At 39.5% G+C, this 16,334-nt stretch overlaps 2 long non-coding RNA genes across 2 annotated transcripts in view; one reads left to right on the top strand and one right to left on the bottom strand.

Moving 5' to 3' along the window:
• The window catches only part of LOC123458837, a 28,595-nt gene continuing 12,261 nt past the window's right edge, over positions 1 to 16,334 (bottom strand). The window contains exon 3 of the long non-coding RNA XR_006635801.1: positions 1 to 187. This is a non-coding gene — a long non-coding RNA (uncharacterized LOC123458837). The remainder of the gene's footprint in view (positions 188 to 16,334) is intronic.
• LOC123458838 lies at positions 2,581 to 15,467 on the top strand. The gene is made up of 3 exons (XR_006635802.1): positions 2,581 to 2,617; positions 14,010 to 14,152; positions 15,412 to 15,467. It is a non-coding gene; the product is annotated as an uncharacterized LOC123458838 (long non-coding RNA).

Genomic DNA, 16,334 nt, shown 5'->3' with positions numbered 1-16,334 from the left:
CTCTATGTCTCTGGATATGTGGTTTAGTAGGAGTTGATTGTTCTTTGTGTTTATCTCCTTCACCCTTGTGCTGGTACGAGGTTCAAGAAAGCAGCATTCTTGCTTATTTCCCCAATTACTCTTCATTTCAGCTGAGGACTTTTTGATATGTGATGGGGGTGGTTCTCTCCTTAGGATCTGCATCTATCTGAAAAAGAGAAGAAATTCTCTCACTGCTATGCCCAGAATGACTTGGATACTTCCCAGTGGGCTCCAACTACTGACTTATCCATGGCCTCTCAGTACACTAAACAGGGAACAAAGCCATAACCATTCAAGCCATTGAGCAATATTCCAGATCCAATCCACAACACAGAGCATACTCAGTATTTCACTTCTCCACATAGTGGGTTTCCAACTTTCCCATGTTCCACACCTCTCTTGTCCTGACTGGCTTAATGTTTACCTTCTCCTAGCTTACTTTCCATAGATTATTTATAGCTACTAGATAAGAACTTTCCATTAGACTATCAAATATTTTCTGGTTCACATTATATCTGGGCAGTGGTTATATAACAAGTTGTGACAGGTTAACCTTTAGAGAAAGTATCAAATAAATAAATAAAATACTTTTTAAATAATAAGAAAGAATAAAAATTTCAGTAGAGAAAAAGTCTAGCTTTTAAAGTTTTATTTCCTGCCCTTGGACTTTCTGAATATAGATCAGAAAACTTATCTAGGATTAAATAATGACATTTGTTTATTCAAAAATTTAACTACTATTTATTATTAATCAACAAATATACTATTAAATATTTAACCTTACTGTTGTCATTCACTTAACATTTTACCAAGTATTTATGATTTGGAGGGACTGTTAGGTGCTAGGATTTCAGAAATGAGCAAATCCTTTTTCATGCCATGGAGAAACTCAGGCTAATTAAGAAATGAGGTTAAAGGGTAATCAATTTAATAGTATTGTGTCTAAAATAAAGTTCCAAAGCATTAGAACCTCATTTCCTTATTGAAGCCATGCATTCACAATAATACGAACTGGGAAACTATTTTAAAACTCGTCAGGACATGCAGAGAACATACCTCCTATCACTGGATGCAAAAAGCAAGAACCAGGGAGATCCAGGGTGGCAGATGAACACTAAGTCAGCCAGAGTCTCCAGGAAATAATCTACTGAAAGCTATGAAGCAGCTTCAACATGGCTCAGGGAAATTTTGCAGAAGAGGGGCCAGGAAGAATGTCAGAGGCACATGTTGGGTCATGATATGCAGAGACATTTATCCTACACATAACTGTGGACTAACTCCACAATGCATGACCCATATACCTCAACAAGGAGGAGCCAAGGGGTGGGGGTAGGTCACAGATGAGCCTAATAATGGTACCAAATTGACTGTATTTGCTGAATACAAAACTAATTAATAAAAAAATTTTAAAAAATTAAAAAAAGCAATAGACACTTAAATATCTGGAAGGAAGGACATACGTATTGCAGCAGCAGCAATATCAGAAGAAGCAGGGGGAAAACCCTCTCTAGTAGATTTTGGGTGCTTGGCAATGACAAGTGACACAGCAGAAATGAAATGCCACTCTAAAAAGATTTCTGTTATTGACAACTTGGCAGCCCAAGACCCTCTTTGAACTGCATTTAGGAAACTCAGACAGTGTCAGGGTCCTACACAAGAAGCTTGATAGACCTATTACAGAAAGGTGGGGAAAAGAAACATTGTTTCAAATCTGTACAGCAAGCTGAAAACCTGGTAAGAACCAGAATATACTGGGAACTTCCACACAGACTGCAAGCAACATTCAGGAATGGGGAAAAGCTTGTACAGAGGTGGGGCGAGTATTCCCAAACAGGGCCCTGAGGGAGTTCCCAAAGGAGAAACCAGGTCTGAGATCATGGACCAGGGCAGTCCAACGAACAGTGAAACCACCCCACCCAGGAAAGGCCCAGGTGGGGAGAAAGCATTCCAGGAGCCAGTGTCAGAAATGAGTCCAAGAATGGCCACACAATCCAAAGTATACGGTAGCTACGGTAGCTATGCTTACTTCTGCAGAAGAGAGCTAGCTTTAAGTGCAAAGCACCTAGTGAGGAATCCTCGGGGTCTTTTAACTCCTTACTGAGGGTCCTGTGTCACCCTGATTACTCTGAGACCAAACCGACCTCACATTCTTATGCAATTGGCCGAAGTATGAAAATGTAGTTTCGAGAGGAAACCTAAGGAATGGAAGCTTTAGGGACTTTGTACGGAGTGCTGAAATAGAAGCCATGGTTTGCTGATTCTCTTGGTCTCAAGGATGGCTGACTCAGGAGAGGGGCAAGGTGGGTGGGGGGAGGCTTCCCACAGAATAGTGTCCTTCTGGATCAAGTTAATCTTTCAATCTTTTGACAGAAAAAACAGTCTCTCTCCTCTTATGCAGGGAGGCAACATAAAAGACTCCAGAGTGGCTGGCATGGCTGCGTACTCCTTTAATCCCAGCACTACTGAGGCCGAGGTAGGAGGATTGCCATGAGTTCCAGGCCATCCTGAGACTACATAGTGAATTCCAGGTCAGCCTGGGCGGGAGTGAAACCCTACCTCGAAAACCAAAAAAAAAAAAAAGAGTCAACAGTCGGAAGTGAGTTTTCATTCTCTGTATCTCCGCCTCACTCTCTGTCCCTCCTCACCCAGTCCATCCCTAACAACCAGGGCCATTTGCAGGCCAGCTTAGCCCCACTTTGCTCTTGTTTTTTGTTGTTTGTTTTGGTTTGTTTGGTTTTGGTTTTTGTTGTTGTTTTTGGTCTTGTTTTGTATTATTTGGGGATTTGTTTGTTTGTTTTTATTTTCTCCTTAATCTTTCCTTTTCCTTTTTTCTCTCCCAGAAGACATAGTCTGATCTTGTTTACAGGGTCTCCTCAGAGACAAGACTATTCTTCAATATCTAATACTAAACCTTTACTACTCTTCAATCTATCTTTAGGCAAAATTCCTCCTCCTCCACTTTTTGTTCCTATAGTTCCCCCTTCTATCTACATTTCCCTCCTCTACAGTCTGTGTATTATCCCAATACTAATCACTCTAGTCTTAATGTGTTTTTCTTTCTTTTTTTGTCCACTCTTACTCACAATAAGTAATATGTTTGTACACATAATACTGTTAATGTTTCTTTACTGTGTAAAATAATCACCACTTAAGAGGTGATTGTTTTGCAGCAGACCATTATCCGTCTTTCTAATGGATCCACCCGTATATAATGAATGCTATTGTGGACAGTACTTTACCCACAGGGGGCTGGAGATTGAACCTGGTGCCTTGAACACTAGTCTAGCAGAGGAAAATGACATCTTAATCCTATTATAATCTAGACTTTTCCAAAATTTTCCAGTAAAAGAAGAAAGGTATGGTGGTTTCCCCTTGCCAGTGTGTGGCACACTCTCCTGCTGTTGTCAATCTGATGTTGGGCAAGAGCTTCATAGTTTGATGTTTGCTCTGTTTAAGTCTTGTATTGGTTGAGTATTTCTTTGCTATGCCCAATGCCATCTTTTGCAGTGTGAATGTTTATTCTGTCATTTTGGGTTTGGGGGGGATGTTTTGGCATTATGGTTCATTTAAAAGACCTTGGGTTATGGGGATGTTTAACATCACTGGGATTCATAAAACTATCGGGACTTTTAAAGTTGGGCAGAATGCCTTGTATTTTATATCATGTATGATTATCAGTTTATAGGGGCTGGGGCAGAATGTGGTGGTTTGATTCAAGTGTCCCCCATAATGAATGCTAGGTTCCTAGATGATAGAAATTTGGGAATTAACACCTCCTGGAGGTAGTGCATTGTTGGGGGCGGGCTTATGGGTATTAAAGCCAGTTTCCTCTTGCCAGTGTGTGGCACACTCTCCTGCTGTTGTCCATCTGATGTTGGGCAGGAGGTGATGTCCAGTCTCTGCTCATGCCATAATTTTTTCCTGCTATCATGGAGCTCGTACTTGAGTCTGTAAGCCAAAAGAAACTTATTTTTCCCCCATAAGCTGCTCTTGGTCAGGTGATTTCTGCCAGCAATGCATCTTTTTAAATGAATGAGCAAGTGGCAGGATATAAAATTAACATTCAAAAGCAGATAACTTTATTATATACCAATGAAAATATGCTGAGAAAAAAGCCAGAGAAACAATTCCATTCATAATAGCCTCATTTAAAAAAAGTACCTTAAGCCAGCTGTGATGGCACACACTTTTAATCCCAGTATATGGGAGGCAAAGGTGGGAGAACTGCCATGTGTTCAAGGCCAGCCTGGTACTATAGAGTGAGTTTCAGGTCAGCTTGGGCTACAGTGATACCCTACCTCAAAAAAAGCCTTTTGTGCATGTGAGACATTGCACACTTGCATTACTGTATGTAATCACTGAACCACGGAAGTGAAAGACCTCTACAAGGAAAAATATAAACCACTGGAGAAAGAAACTGAGGAAGACAGTAGAAAATAGAAAGGCCTCCCATGGTTATGAACTGGAAGAATTAATATTGTGAACATGGACATTCTACCAAAAGTATTCTACAGATTCAATGCAATCTTGATCAAAATTTAAGAACGATTTTTGGGGGATTCCATAGCATGCAGGTAGTTTCTTGAACTAGGCAGGCAGGATGGCCCTTAAAGAGGTGGGACCCTAGTATGACCCTAACTTAAACCCTTGTCACACCTATCTCAGCTCGCCCTGCCTGCTTCAGTCATAGGAGGGATTTAGTATTTGGCCCTTTCACCCAGTTAGATCTCTCTGGAGTCTGCACCCTGCCTAGGTGTGAATGGTTTCCTCCTCTAAGCCCAGGCCATTGGCTGGGGTACCTTTGGTAGGTGTGTCCAGGTGGGCTGGCACACATTCTACAGTATGTCTTCCCTGGCCTGTGGAGAGATGGGTTGTTATTCTCTCCTCTCCAGAACTGTGGCAGCAATGTTCTTGGTCCTCACACAAGTAAGCTCTCTCTCTCCCACCCCGACAGCCATGCTGGGGTGGGAAGAGAAATCTTTTACCCTTTATTACTGTCTTCACTTTTAATATTTTTGGAAGTGCACATTTTAAAACCTCTTTTCTTGTTTTTTTCTAAGATTCATGTTCATTTACATGGCCTGTGGTGCTCCACGTGGCATCTCCCTTATCCCCACTTTATTTTCCCTTCCCTAGCCCTCAGTTTTCTTCCCTACCCCACTTCTTTGTAATTTCTGAATAAAATGTGGTATTTTAAAAATCATTTTATTTACTCTGAAATTGCCAAGTCTTTGGTTAGTTTGCAGACATGAATTCAGGACTTGGGGTTTCAGGAAGCACCTCAGAACCCCAAATTTTCAATTACACATTATTCACTTAAAAATAAAAATAACAATCTAAAATTTATGTGGAAGTGCCTGTTGATCAGCCTTTCCATTCCCTCCCTTTTCTGTAGCTTCTGGTAACCTCCATTCAACTGTCAACTTCTAGGAGGCCTACTACCAAATAGGAGTGAGATCATTCAGTACTTGTCTTTCTTTGTCTGACTTATTTCATGTAATCTAATGATCTACCCATGTTTTCACCAATGATAGTATTATATCTACCACATTTTTAAAAAAAGTGTTATTTATTTATTTGAGAGAGACAGACGGGGAGCGGGGGAGGGAATGGGTCCACCAGGGCCTCCAGCCACTACAAATGAACTCCAGATGCATGTGCCACCTTGTACATCTGGCTTACATGGGTACTGGGGATCAAGCCTTGAACTGGGGTTCTTAAGCTTCACAGGCAAGTGCTTAACCGCTAAAACATCTCTCAAGCCCCACATTTTCTTAATACATAAATGTTTAGGTTGTTTCCATCTCTTGGTTCTTGTGAACAGTGCTACAATTAAATCGGAGTACAGACATCTCTTTGACATACTGATATCACTTCCTATGAACGCAGTAATGGCATTGCTGGATCATATGATAGTTATATTTTTATTTTTATTTTTATTTTTATTTTATCTGAGAGAGAGAGAATGGACATGCCCGGGCCTTCACCCACAGCAGACAAACTCCAGACACATGTGTCCCCTTTTGTGCATGTGAGACATTGCACACTTGCATTACTGTATGTCTGACTTACATGGGAACTGGATATTCAAACATGTGCCTTAACCACTAAGCCATCTCTCCAGCCCTATTTTTCATTTTTTGAGGACTCTCAAATTATCAATAATGGCTTCGTAAATTTACCACAATGGCTGCATGAATTTACATTCCTACCCACAGTTCACAAGGATTTTCTTTCTCCATACTCCCATCAGCCTTGTTATGTCTAATCTTATTGATATTAGTTATTCTTACTTGATAAAAGAGAAAGAAAATGCAACTGAGCAATCTGAATATAACTTCAATTTAGAAAAACAAGAACAAAAATTGATTTAATAACAACCTATATATTATGTATGATGGTGCAAATCTTAGAAACTGAGTACAAAGAGAGACAATTTGATAATGAGAGAGAATGGAAAAAGGTTTTGCAATATAGCTGGAAAAACTTAATAAAAATACCCAGGGGCCTTGGGCTAATATTACACTGTACCCTATCCAGAGACAAAAGATTACTGTCTATCAAATATCTGCTTCCACAGTGGCATTTGATGGCAATGTCACCTCTCCTCTTACAACAACACACTCTTTATTTTGAGGATGGGACATAAAACAGAATACATTAATATTTGCCAAAATAAATACTATTTGAGACTTACAGAGGTTAAAATGACATCATTTGATGAGACAATAAAAAAATACTGTTAAATATATAGTTAGCAATTTAAGAGTACCAATTTAGGAGTCCAAATTTTACATAAGCCACTTAAAAATGTCTATATCAACATCAATGAGCTTAGTTAAAAATTAATTTCTGGCCTAGCTCTCCTTATTTACCTTGATAATGTGGCCTGTGGTATAAAAACAAAAACGAGTGGGCAGAGCTTCTGGTATTGCTTTTTAAATAGGTACAAATTGTCTGGAGGACATGCAATGTTTCTTTGCCCGTGCATGGCTTCAGAATGAAGGCATGATAGATAGAGCCCTAGATGATGAGGGATAACCATGAAGATAAAATCACATGGACATGAAGGGGCCACAGGAATGCAGAGTTTGTATTGCTAATGCGATTGTGGAGTCACCACCCATCCCAGGATTTGCTAATTTCAGCCTTGCTAGCTCCAGAAAGAAAGGACCTTTCACCTTCAAAGCAGTTCTTTGAGTTTTCTTCTATTAGCAATTGTTTGCACACCTAGTCACTATAGAGGGCGTGAAGTGCTGACACAGTTAGAAGTTTCTGTTAGACTGTGATAGACTCTGATATGCAATTATCATGGCAGAGCCAAAAGAATAAAAACAAAAAACAAATACCCTTTCAATTGAGACTGAAGGTGGAAAATCCTACTCAAGCACTTGGAGATTTTCCTCTCAAGCTAACTATCTAAACAAAGATTATGACAACATTTTTCTTCTATGAAAACAAATCAGTACTTACACACTGACTTCTACAGTTGAAGGCAGGGTCAGAGTGATCAAAGCCAAACTGCAGAACTCAAATATTCAGGCAACAAATGAAAAATATAATTAAAATACAACTTTATGGGCTGGAGAGATGGCTTAGCAGTTAAGGAGCTTGCCTGCAAAGCCTACAGACCCAGGTTCAATTCCCCAGATCCCATGTAAGCACATTGTGGCGTATGGGTCTAAAGTTCATTTGCAGTGGCCAGAGGTCCTGGCACACCCATTCTCTCTCTCTTGTAAATAAATAAACAAAGATATATACAACATTTATAAAGGAAAAATCTAATGTGTCAGCTAGTTCTTCATTGTTATAACAAAATGCCTAGGACTATGTACTTTATTATATAGAGCACAGTTATCTTAAGCCAGTGGTGTTGAAGGTTGAATGTCCAAGATTTGGCAGCATCAGATTCTGGCAATGAGGGCCCCTTGCCATGGCACATCCTAATAGAAGGAAGGCATAACTGCAGAAGCAAAATGAGCAGGGGAGAATACATGGCAACACAGGAAGCCAGGGGCTGATTCAGGGATCAAAACTCTCAGAACTATGCATGATAGCAGAAACAAACTGGTGTCCCAAAGAACCACAGTAATTCCTTTCTATAGGGAGTGCTCCCAGTGATCCTATCTTTCACAAAGTAACATCTAATAAAGCTTCCCTACCATATGCCCCAATGTCACACTAAGTGAGGTCAAAGTTCCCAACACATGACTCTTGGTGGGTGGAACTACACAGCTGACCAGCCACGCAAGGTATGCCTACTGGTTCCAAATAGTGGCATGACTGTGATACGAGTAACCAGCTGGTCTCGGACTGGACATGAACTCTGCTCCATAAGAGGAAAGTCATTTCTGGTACAGAAAACTTAGTGAAAAGCTGAGAACAGAGCTGGAGAGATACCTTAGCAGTTAAGGCACTTGCCGGAGAAATCTAAGGACCCATCAATGGCTGAGTACCTGATGCACTGATTCTCTCTCTCTCAAATAAAATAAAATAAAATAAAATAAAATAAAATAAAATAAAATAAAAATATTTTTTAAAGCTGAGAATAAGTGATTGCAAGTGTTCAGTTCTAAATGAGATATCTATCTCTGTTGGCCCCTCCAAGGCTCAGGGAACATTGCAGAAGAGGGGTAGAAAGAATGGAAGAGCCAGAGGGTGAGGCAGAACACTTGGAGTGCTCTCCTTAGACATGAAGTGGCTGTGGCATTCATGACCTCAAAATGACTGTCATTATCTGCACAAGATCTTCAAATTATTGGGCTCAGGAACACTCCATCTTGGATGGTAGAAGAGAGGAAAAGAGAGCAAAAAGTATGAAAGATGAATTGGAAAGAAAAGAGGGTTCAGCCCACGGAAGACAGTGAGGGGCAGCAAGATGAGGTAGTGGGAGGAGGTTGTGATCAAAGTACATTATATACGTGTATAAAACCTTTCAATAAATTCTTTTTTTTTTTTTTTCTTTAAAAAAGTTAACCAGGCCAGGTATGCTGGCTCAGGCCTTTAATCCCAGCAGTTGGGAGACTGAGGTAGGAGGATCACCATGAGTTCAAGGCCACCCTAAGAATACAGAGTGAATTTCAGGTCAACCTTGTCTAGAGTGAGACCCTACCTTGAAAAAAACAAACAAAAATATATTTTAAAAAAATTAACCAGAGCCGGGCATAGTGGCGCACACCTTTAATCTCAGCACTCAGGAGGCAGAGGTGGGAGGATCGCCAAGACTTTGAGGCCACCCTGAGACTCCAGAGTGAATTCCAGGTCAGTATGAGCCAGAGTGAGACCCTACCTCAAAAAACAAAAAACAAACAAACAAACCAAAATTAAGTAGAAAATTTTGATGTATAAAACTTTATAAATGGAATGATTCCATCAATAGACAAAGTGTAACCAAAACCTGTCTAGATAGATAGTATGTGATTTCTCACAGGTCTGTTTAGCAGCTACATCACTGTACACTGGTCAGGAATATTGCTCCAATAAAGGAACATAAAGATTTTTTTAAAATTAACTAGAATTATCATTTAAACTAGCAACTCTTTAAGCAGGGTCTTGGGGATTCTAACTTGGTCTATCAGCTGGCCTGTATCCTGTAGAGGTCTCTGAAATCTTTTACCCATAAACTCCAAGTATGAATGTAACTAGCTGCAGCCCCTCTAGGATTTTCATTGCCAGAATCTATGGCCCAGAAAAAGTAGGACAAGCCTAAGCCAGTCTTCTCTGCTGTCGATCATGAGAGCCCTGTCTGTATATTCATCATGGAGTATGCTTTCATTTTCTTATTAAAAAGGAGCTGGTCACAGTGTACCAAATATTAGATAATCTGTTCTTGAATGTCTAAACACATTGTTTAGTTAGCCTGGATTCTCAGATGAAGTTTTTTTGTTTTGCTGTTTTTCAATTCTATTTGTCACAAAAGGACAAAAATAAAAAGAGAAAACAAGCTTTGTTGTGTTTCATGCTTGGCCTACATCACAATCAATCTAAGTCTAATTAGTTCATTTTAATGATGCCACTTAGAAAAACCTAAAAGGTTGAATGAAAAAGAACTAAAATCAATGGTAGCTATTAAAATTCTTTGTGCTGAGAAACCAAGTGAGAAATGACATATCTCCTGGGGCTCACAAAGGAGATGTGCATGCAAAGAATAACACATTTCTTAGTAATATGAATGCACAGAGACTAGTCAAAAAATTTTTCCAATGTATTTATTTACTTACTTACTTGCTTATTTGAGAGAAAGAAAGATGCCATGGCACACCATGGCCTCTTCCTGCTTCAAACTCCAGATGCATGTACCACATTGAGTGCTTGGCTTTATGAAGGTACTGGGGAATTGAAGCCAGATCATCAGACTTTGCAAGCAAATGCCTTTAACTGTTGGGCTATCTCTCCAGTTCAGTTTATGACTTCTTAAAAGTTGACTCAAACTATGTGTGGTAGCAGACACCTTTAATCGTAGCACTCGGGAGGCAAAGATAGGAAGATTGTCATGAGTTTGTGACTATCCTGAGACAACAGTGAATTCCAGGTCAGCCTGGGCTAGAACAAGACCCTACCTCAAAAAATAAAATAAAATAAAATGACACAAAATAAAGGACTAAAAATCTTAAAATAACAATAAAGTTTCATACAATTACCAGCTGCAGGAAATAATTACCACCTCTGGAGTTAGAATATCTAAAGAAGTTCAAGCTAATAAAACTTAGACATCGAGGACTGGGGAAATAGCTTAGCAATTAAATGCTTGCAAAGATGCCAGCCAGAATGGAATTTCCCAACCAGCCATGTAAAGCTGGATGTAAAACATTGGCAAGCACTTGGTATTCATTTGCAGGGGCAGAAGACCCTGGTATAATCCCTACTCCTGCTTCACAGACACATACAAATAAGTAATCTTTTTAAAAATTTAGACATTGGACAGGGGTTCTATGGGCTGATATTTAGAGCTCTGATATGAGGGTGCTCCTCAATGTGAAAAAGTTCCATGCAGCAGAAATCCCATTTCTTCAGAGGGAGCACTGATGGGTGGCTACTGGTGGCTCTCAGAGACAGGGGGTAATGGATTCTGTGAAGGTTGTAAATTTGCAAGCTCAATTTAGTTACTTCTTTAAAGACAGAGCTCCAATGTCAAATTAAAGAAATATCTGGCATGATCCTGACAAGACTCCAAAATATCAGCCGCCAGGAAATGCTTTCTCTTTTCTCTCCAGCTTTTCAGTTCTTATGAGTGCCTCATTCGTCAGAAAAGCAGAAAGCTGGATGCCAGCGAAATACTGTTTGCAGAACCCAGTACTAACATCTCAACACAGAGCAGAGAGGCCGGTTGAAGACCTGAGGCACAACAGATTAGTCACACACAACTCTCCATTTGTCTACCCAGGATTCTATATGTATTCATGCTGCATATATTTGCTCTTCTATACAACAATGTAAGAATACCATGGTCTTTATAGAACACGATGGAAGTATCTTTCCAGAGGTAGTCAGCCTTTGACCCTGTGACTCGTGCTTGGGATCCATGTAATGGAGGCACAAAAAACAATTGAGGGGTTACGGGTATGATAACTAAGTGGGTGAAGTGCTTGCCATGCAAGCATGAGGACCTGAGTTCAGATTCCAGAATTCATGGAAAATGTTAGCCATGTGGCATCCCAGGGGCAGAGAGACAGAGACAGGGAATCCCTGGGGCACACTGACTCAATAACCTTTAGGTTCAGTGAAAAACCCTGTCTCATAGAAGAAAAATAGAAGGGCTGGAATGATGGTTCAGTGGTTAAAAGCTCTTGCTTGCAAAGCCTATTGGTCCAGATTCAATTCCCCAGCCACCTACATAAAGCCAGACAAGCATGTATTTGCAGTTGCAAGAGACTCTGGTATGCACACACACATACACAGAGTCACATGTAAATATATAACATTTTCAAAACGCAATAAAAGTGGAGAATGACCAAGAAAGGCCTCCATATTTATGTACACACATGTGCATGTACACCCACACAGACAGACCTGCAACCACATACACACAAATACAGATACACATGTGCATGCAAATATATAATATATGTGCAGAATCAAAAAGGGAAAAAATCCCTAATGTTTTTTTTTTAATTTTTGTGTGTCTGTGTATACATGCTCATGTACATGTGGGGTAGCATGTGCATGCCATGGTGTGCATATGGGGGTCAGAAGACAACACTGAGTTCTGTCCTTGCTGTTCCACCTCATTTGAAGCAGGGGTGCACTGAATCTTGCTCTGCCATATATATATGGGGTTTTTTTGGCTATGTTCTCTATGGGAGCAAGCAATTCTGTCTCCACCTCCCATGCTTCCATTGGTGTGCTGGAATTACAGAAGCCCACTATAGCCTTGGACTCTGGGGATCAAACTGTGGTAGTCTGGCTTGAGTGGAGAGTACTTTGTCCATTGAGCCATCTCCCATCCCTCATAATATGAATAGGTTTGATTTTGTGTTGGCTGCATTTGTACTCAGCCCCATGCATTCTTGTTCTGCCTTCTCATGATTAATCTTCTTAACCCATTGGTTAAAGAACATGAGTTCCAACCGGGCGTGGTGGTGCATGCCTTTAATCCCAGCACTCGGGAGGCAGAGGTAGGAGGATCGCCATGAGTTCAAGGCCACCCTGAGACTACAGAGTTAATTCCAGGTCAGTCTGGACCAGAGTGAGACCCTACCTTGAAAAACCAAAAAAAAAAAAAAAAAAGAACATGAATTCCCAAAATTTCCAAGTGTCGATCTCTATAGAACCATTGTGAGTCCCTTAAAAACCCAAACCACCAATCTGTCAAATCTGTTTTTCAAAAGGGAACCAGATGTTATCTATAAATGGGATAAAGAAACCTATGCACACTGCCTGCTTTCTGAACCCATGCCATTCTTTATGAACTCAGTCAATGGGAGAAGTAGCCCAAGATATTGGCTAATGATTCAAAGTACATATTTATTTTAAGTGCGATAGTAAATCCTACCTTGTAGAATTTTAAAGGATAATTCCAGCACTGCTATGGAAGTTACACCTGGAGAGACATATGTAGTTAAATACTTTATCATGCTCACAAGTCCTAGAGATAGAAGGCTTGTCTGATAATTAATTTTGATTCTTTTCCTGATGAAATTTTGGATTGCCATGAACACATGTTTGTGAGTGACGTTCTAAATTGGATTGAGGTGGAAAGACCTACCCTAGATGTGGGTGTCATCATTGCATAGTCTGGGACCTCAAGACTGAAGAAAAGAAGAAAGCAAGATGAGCAATGAGCTTTCTTCATTCCCTGCTTCCCAAATGCACATCCAATGTGATCAGCTGCTCTGAGCTCCTGTTACCAGGCATCCTCTTGAACTGTAAACCAAGATACACCCTTTCTTTATTAAGCTGCTTCTTGTCAGGTATTTTGTCATGGAAACAAGGAAAGTAAGTAATACAACATGACATACTATGCAGGAAGCCACATGGTTTATATATGCTCAGTAAGCTGGTGAGGATCCAAGAGAGAAAGACTGAAGGTAAGCACCACTGATCATTTGCCTTTATTGAGGATCATGAAGTGCATGAGAAAATTGCATAGAGGAATTGCTCTGGGGTGTTTGAAGCATCTAAATCTTACTCTGGGAATGGCAAGAACAGAGCATTGTGGCAGGGACCAGCTTTATCACACTAAAACACACTAAGACACTTGTCAGCTAATGGGTACACCCCCAGTCTGTTTGCAGAGATGTTGATACATCAGGAAAATATGAGAGTTTAGGCGTGGTGGATCACACCTTTAATCCCAACACTCAGGAGGCAGAGGTAGGAGGATCGCTGTGAGTTTGATGCCACCCTGAGACTACATAGTGAATTCTAGGTCAGCCTGTGCTAGAGTGAGACCCTACCTCGAAAAACCAAAAAAAAAAAAAAAAAAGTTTTTTCTAATATAACATTGCATACTAAATGACAGAAATATATTTTAGCTTGATCTCTCATAGGTGCCACATGGACTGAAACCATCTGATGAAAGAACAATGTCAGACTGTGGAGATTTGAACCCAATGCCCCTATAGACTCAAGAACACTGAATGCTTCCTCCTCAGCTGGTGGCAATTTGGGAAGTGGAGCCTTGGTGGAAGAAGTGAGTTCTTAGGAGTGGGCCATTTGCCCCAGATAAAGAGGGCAGCTACAGACAGAGCCACGAGATGATTGCACTCAAGTTTAGCTTGTTAAATCAATGAGTTTATTGGAGGTATTTACAGGATTCTGAATGAGGGGTTACAGGAATACAGATGGCCTTAGAGGAAGGTACAGCTCCATAAAACCCCATTCCAAATGAATGAAGCTGTGGAGGAATCACTGGGGTCCACAGAACAACTTGCAGGCAGCAGCAGTACCACCCAAGAGCCACTTCTCCTGTCCCCTCAACTGCTCACTGCTCATGTATGACCTCAGGCCTTGTTGCGAGCCTTATGCATTCCAGGAAGTGATGAGCCTACCACTCTCTCTAAGAAGGAAGTTTCAAAACATGGTAGCAACAAAAATTCTTTCTGGCTTTGGTCAAATCCTCCATGTCTTTTTTTTTGTTTTTCAATAAGCCCTGTCCTTTGGTCGGCTCCTTTGTAGGGTTTACATAACTCAGAAAGAATCCCTCAACTTGACAACCTAGTCATCTGTGCCTGCAACAGCAACAATTATGTTAGTATAATGTAGCTCGAGTCTATCCTTTGTATCTTGAGTTTGTATCCACCAAGCCTCTCCAATCTGCTTCTTGGCCATAAATTTCCAACTGTCTTCACCACATTTAAAACAACCTGGAATTTCAAAGGGGAAAGTGGAGGGGAGGGAGGGTATTACCATGGGATACTTTTTATAATCATGGAAAATGTTAATAAAAATTGAGAAAAAAATAAAATAAGATAAAAGCTTTTCATGTGTTGAAAAAATAAATAAATAAAAAATAAAACAACCTGAATTCTATTCTTATTATGATTGTCTTAACTCCTACAGAAGTAGTCCTGAGTAAAGTCTCTCTTGGTACAGCATGTTTCAGAATATATTTTTCATTATTTCTGACTTTGTATAAAATAACATAAAACATTGAATAGTTGGCTATATAAGGCATGTATGAGGAATTTATCTCCTTATCAATGTGTCCCAGAACTGCTTTAAATATGTTTATAATTTGAAATCACAGCAAATGTTGTCTCTTTTAGTAAGGTAGCCATATGTGTAGGCATAAGAACATAAGCATGATTCCAAATGTAATTGCTTTTGAAAAAATTACAAGAAAAGAAATACTTTGGGGGGAAAAGCATATTTATACATAGCAAATAAAATTTAAGTCATTTCTTTAAAATATAAAATCACTCTGTAAATTAACTTTTTTTGTTTTCAAAGTAGGTGTCACGCCAGCCCAAGATAACATGGAATTCACTATGTAGTCTCAAGCTGGCCTCAAACTTGTGGTCCATCCTCCCACATCTTCCTCCTGAGTGCTGGGATTAAAGGAGTGTGCCACCATACTTGGCCTGGATTTTTATTTTTTTATTGTTATTGTCAACTGCTGCAGAAGTACAGAACCTTAACCAAAGGAACAGTGTGTCTGTGCCGTTACTGGAACAATACTTCATTTACTTGGTTAAAAAAAACTCAGGGGGAAAAGTTCTTTCAGATCTCCAACTACAACCATAGAATATATAAAATCCATGGAAATGTCAAATCAAATATGATAACATTAAGTCCTATATTCCATAAAATTCCACAAATAAAATTTTATGTACCTAAAAAGCATATTTGTTTTCTTATATAGACATGGAAGTCTGACAATGTTACCAGTATGTAGCCAGCACTCTAATAGACTTTTAGGTTTATTAGTTAACCCATTGGAGAATGTCAAGAACTATATACAAAATAACTTAAAACATAAAATATGAAAATATAGAAAACTGGATAGTTTACCTAAAACTTAGTTAAATATGGTAAGAGGTTTTCAATTCACTTCTGTTGTATTGGTCAAAATAAATAATTCAAATACACAACACAAATTTAAGAATATGAGAGGTTAAAATAAAAAGTAAATCTCTTTAATTCCTAGTGTTCAGCACCATCTCCCAATCTCCTCTCTAGAGATGCCTATCCTCAGATAAGTGGTTGTATATTTAAAAACATAAGTGAGCATTCATAAAATTCTAAACATATGCATAGAAAAAAGTAGATATTAATTATTGATCTTAATGTCAGAGATTACAAAAACATTTTGTTTTGCTTTTGTTGTTTTTTTGTTGTTGTTGTTTGTTTGTTTGTTTCTCAAGGTAGAGTCT

The sequence above is a fragment of the Jaculus jaculus genome, chromosome 2, assembly GCF_020740685.1.
Source record: "Jaculus jaculus isolate mJacJac1 chromosome 2, mJacJac1.mat.Y.cur, whole genome shotgun sequence".
In the NCBI taxonomy this organism is placed as follows: domain Eukaryota; kingdom Metazoa; phylum Chordata; class Mammalia; order Rodentia; family Dipodidae; genus Jaculus; species Jaculus jaculus.
This window is presented reverse-complemented; position numbering and strand designations above follow the sequence as displayed.